The 4,970-nt window shown below is 46.8% G+C and overlaps 1 long non-coding RNA gene across 1 annotated transcript; it reads left to right on the plus strand.

Annotated features, from left to right (window-relative positions):
* Positions 1 to 2,406: 2,406 nt before the first annotated feature.
* On the plus strand, positions 2,407 to 4,333 carry LOC139830647 (uncharacterized). Its single transcript, XR_011743607.1, has 2 exons — positions 2,407 to 2,895; positions 4,112 to 4,333. It is a non-coding gene; the product is annotated as an uncharacterized lncRNA (long non-coding RNA).
* The last annotated feature ends 637 nt before the right edge of the window (positions 4,334 to 4,970 follow it).

Consider the following 4,970-nt stretch of genomic DNA (forward strand, 5'->3'; position numbering starts at 1 on the left):
AACAATTGCCAAGTATCACATTATTCAAGATATTATACCAATTACCACATATATCATTTTCCGATTCCAACCATATAACAATTTAACGAAGAAGAAACTTTCGCCATGAATACTATGAGTAAAGCCTAAGGACATATTTGTCCATATGCAACAGCGGAGCATGTCTCTCTCCCACACAATGAATGCTAGGATCCAACTTTATTCAAACAAAACAGAAACAAAAAACAAACAGACGCTCCAAGTAAAGTACATAAGATGTGACGGAATAAAAATATAGTTTCAAGAGAAGGAACCTGATAATTTTGTCGATGAAGAAGGGGATGCCTTGGGCATCCCCAAGCTTAGATGCTTGAGTCTTCTTGAAATATGCAGGGATGAACCACCGGGGCATCCCCAAGCTTAGAGCTTTCACTCTCCTTGATCATATTATATCATCCTCCTCTCTTGACCCTTGAAAACTTCCTCCACACCAAACTCAAAACAAACTCATTAGAGGGTTAGTGCATAATCAAAAACTCACATATTCAGAGGTGACACAATCATTCTTAACACTTCTGGACATTGCACAAAGCTACTGAAAGTCAATGGAACAAAGAAATCCATCTAACATAGCAAAACAGGCAATGCAAAATAAAAGGCAGAATCTGTCAAAACAGAACAGTTCGTAAAGACGAATTTTTAACAGGCACCATACTTGCTCAGATGAGAAAACTTAAAACTAATGAAAGTTGTGTACATATCTGAGGATCACTCACGTAAATTGGCATAATTTTCTGAGTTACCTACAGAGAATTTTACCCAGATTCGTGACAGCAAAGAAAACTGTTTCTGCGCAGTAATCCAAATCTAGTATCATACTTCTATTAGAGACTTTACTTGGCACAACAATGCAATAAAACTAAGATAAGGAGAGGTTGCTACAGTAGTAGCAACTTCCAAGACACAAATATAAAACAAAAGTACTGTAGCAAAATAAAACATGGGTTATTGTAACGGCCCAGGGTAGCACCCCTATTAGTATTGCTTGTTCTTTTCTTTTTGTGTATCATCATGCATCATGCATCATAGCATCCTTGTTTTACAAAATAAAATTATTTTATAAACCCTAATCTATTTTCTTTTCCCTCTCATATGGTTGAATAAAACTTTCCCTTCTCCTTCTTTTAACAAAACCCTTTCTTTCTCCTTGGGCTCTCTCTCTTCCTGGCCTAGCTCTCTCTACCTCTCTCTCTCTCCCTGCAGCCCAGCAACCTTCTCTCCTCTGGCCCATCTCTTCCTGGCCCGAGTTAGCCCAATCCGGCGGCCTTGTTGCAGCCCAGCCCACCTGGCCGTACCCCTTCGGTGGAGACGCTCTTGTCTCTGTCGTCTTCCTCCTTCTCACGAAAAGGGCGTGAGGGCAGTGGTCCTCCACCGAGCCAACCACCGCACCGACCTCCCCCATGTGAGTCTTCCCTCTCTCTCGCTTTATCTCTGGCGCCAGCCAACCTCTCCCTCGTCCTCACTTCCTCTCCACGCCTCTCTCGCCTCTTTTCTTTCTTCATCTGCAAGCCAAAACCAAGAGAGGAGAAACCCCACAGCACCCCGCCTCCTCGCCGTCAATTCATCGTCTCCGGCCACCCCGAGCGGTGCCGCCACCATCAATCGATGCGCCTCGTCTCACTGATCCTCCTCGTGCAAGGAATCGAAGAAGGAGGCCCTCAATCAAGCACAAATCGCCATTCCCTTCTCGGTCTCTGCCGCTGTTCATCGTCGATTTCGACCACCCCGCGCCTCCCCCGTCCCCTCTGACCACGGCATCGGATTCCTGGTGAGCACGCGCGTCTCCCATGCCTCTTCTCGCTTCCTACCTCCCCATCTAGCTTCTCCTCACCCCGATGCCGACACCGTTCGCCGCAGATCATCGCCGCCGCCGCTCTCCGGCGACCTCCTCCTGGCGGCGCCTCTCCCTCTTGGTCCGCGCCGACGAGACGAGTGGAACACGCCCACGCGCGCATCCTGGAGACCTCCTCACCGCCCGCGCCTGCGACGCCAGGGCGCGGTGACCGCCAGCACCTGCGACGCGAGCAGCATCTGGCGTGCGCGCAAGCTTCGCCAGCCTGGCGTCCACGTGGCCCGTCTGGGCCCGCTCGTCAGCGACCCGGGGTAGATTCCGCCCGGTGAGCATCTCCGCCTCAGATCCAGATCTGAGCTTCTTTCAAAAAGACCCCTCCCTTTTCTTCCACCCCAACCCGCGGTCCCTGCCGCCTTTCAGTTTCAACAAAACCCCCTGCATCCATGTTAAATCAACCCGGGGTCCCTCCCCTGATCCAGTTTTTGTTTTCGGGTCCTTACCCCAATTAAATAAACTGTTTTTATATTTTAATTAACAATAAAACTTAATCTGTTAATAACTTTTAATCTGTAACTCGAAATAAAATGTGTTCTATATGAAAATTGATCAGAAAAATGAGAGGAGTATGAATATGCCATCCATACATCTGTTTGCATCTTGCATCATGTCGTTCGATGATAGTTATGCATGTTCACCTCACATATATGCGGAGTATTTCGGATACCGACTATGGATTTCCCCGCTCCGTTTAATATTGAAGTAGCTCACCCCTGCCATGCTATGCCATGCTAACCAACACTTAAACTTGCCGGTAGAAAATGCAACTCCAACCTAATTTGCTTGTCCGGGGTTCCGACTCCGCTTAAATTGGATAAGTTGCATCGCCACATCATGTTGCCATGTCATGCATATCATATCATGAACATGCTGGATCTTCTTTATCCGTAGTAGTAAGATTTGCATCCGTTGTTTGTCCAGCATTTGCTTCTTCCCGGATAGGATCACGAAGTGTTGATGTGAGATACGACGAGTTCTCCGACAAGTTCTTCTGCAGCTTTTCACAGGCGAGCCCACCCCTTCACCTATTTTACTTTTACATGCTCTTTTGATCTATTGCTATCCTTATGTTGCGATTCTGTTGTGTCACGTGTCCTATCCACCTGTTACCTATATGTCCGAGATACACCTCCTCGCCCTACCTATTGTTTGTTGTTTGCCAGCCTTGCGAGTCGTAGGCGTGTTTAGGCTCTGTTGTTTATCTCGATCTGTTATCGGGATATGTTGGGTTGTTGGGAGGTTATCACATGCTATATCTTTTGTTGGAGATAATCACACTTTACTTTATTGTTAACAACTAAAATTGTAAGCAGAGGCATCTGTGAGCCCCTTTGCGAAAGCATCGGAACTTTGACTTGCTAATGTCCCCTAGGACCCGAGTTCTTGTTATCTGTTCCGAGATTGAGCGCTCTACCCGTACGTGGGGGAGTGGGACCCCCATCACCCACTACCTTTCCTCGAGTCTGTTTATTGGGAGCCAAAACCTTGGTTTTATTTGCTCATATGCACGATGCACGATTTACTTCTGTTGCCTTCGGGTGTTTATATTCTGTTCTGTACTCATCTCGTGGAACGATTAGCGACAGCAGGTTGTTCACACTTAGCTTAGCCGTTGGCACAAACCTCTGGGTCCGTATCGGAGTACGGCCGAACTTCGTCACGGGTAGCTTAGTGGGGTGGCTCCCCTTAAACTTTCTCTTGCATTGGGAACGGTCTTGATGTGAGACTCCACCTGTAGTAAGTGGGTTCGAGCATGCGTATGGTTACATTTGGGCAACCCCTGCAGGGTGTACATCTTATCGATAAGCCGTGTCTGCGGTTACGGACGACTTGGAATTGTATAGCTCGATCATAGAACAACTTACACCTTATTTCCTGTTGTTAATAATTTGCTAATAAAACTCTTTCAAAAGTGTGTGTGCCTTTGCAATACCTCTTGGCGAAGGGGAATCGCATTGGCTGGGTTATGTTTGTGTAGTATTTATCTGTTACCTTGTGCGCTCTCTTATCTTCTCTGAGTAGACGGATGTTGTAGCGTGTCTCTATTGGATAGTAGCTTTGCTGCCGCTAAACCCCACATATAGCCGGGTGAAGTTTATACCGCCCACCAGCGAGCATAGCTGGTCTTGTCTCGCAAGTACGTGCCAATGGTACTTACCCTCACCTTCCTTTCTTTTTGTCTCCTCCCCCTTTTGTCGGCAACCAATGGCCCGACTTTGACAGGTACGAGATGACGACGTTAGCAAGGTTACCCTTCCGGCTTGGCCTGGGCAGGGTTATGGACGCCATTGGTTATCTTCAGGACTCTTAGTCCAATTTGTATCTTGTCTGTACTCGGACGTATTTGATCTTCTGTACGATTTGGATCTTTGTATTGTATATTTGTATCTTGACTCGTTGGAGTCGTTGTTGTAATATATATGTTTCTTGTGGGCTCTATTGTAATCCTGTTGTAATGTTACCGCTCGTGTTAATTCCTCTGGCATCACGTGTGTGATTCTTCGCGCACGTCGTGTCGGAGGGCGTCTCTGAATCGATATCGTGCGGATTTCGGCGCGATCGCTGGAATCCTCATGGTACCAGTTTCGGGGCGTCACAAGTTGGTATCAGAGCTCAGGTTTGCGGTACCCCACTAGTCCAGCCTGTAGGATAACCTTGCCAACGGACGTTGTTGTGTCTAGTGTCAAAACTATTTTCTAAAATTCGTTGGATAGATCTGACTAGCTCTGAATTTTCTCCTTACCTTAATTCTTTCTCCTCTTACCTCTGCGAGTTTTGAGTCTTCTCTCTTATCTGCTTCTCCGAGTCTTAGGTTCCGACGCGGGTTGGACGATCTATGCCTTCACCTACTAGGACCGATCTCTGAAGATTTCTGATGGAAGAACATCACCGACGGCTAACCTTCGTCTTCTCCATTGATGTCACCTATGCCTCTCTGATCTTTCTACAATTCTTTGTTCTTTGGCTCCGTCGAATCTTCGCTGACAATGCTTGTCGATATCGTCAATCAGAATTCTAGGAGCGGTTACACGACTCTCCTATTCATGTGCAGAGTAATACTTTGAGTGCGGGATGGACTGAT

This window comes from Lolium perenne, chromosome 4, assembly GCF_019359855.2.
Source record: "Lolium perenne isolate Kyuss_39 chromosome 4, Kyuss_2.0, whole genome shotgun sequence".
NCBI classification, from domain to species: domain Eukaryota; kingdom Viridiplantae; phylum Streptophyta; class Magnoliopsida; order Poales; family Poaceae; genus Lolium; species Lolium perenne.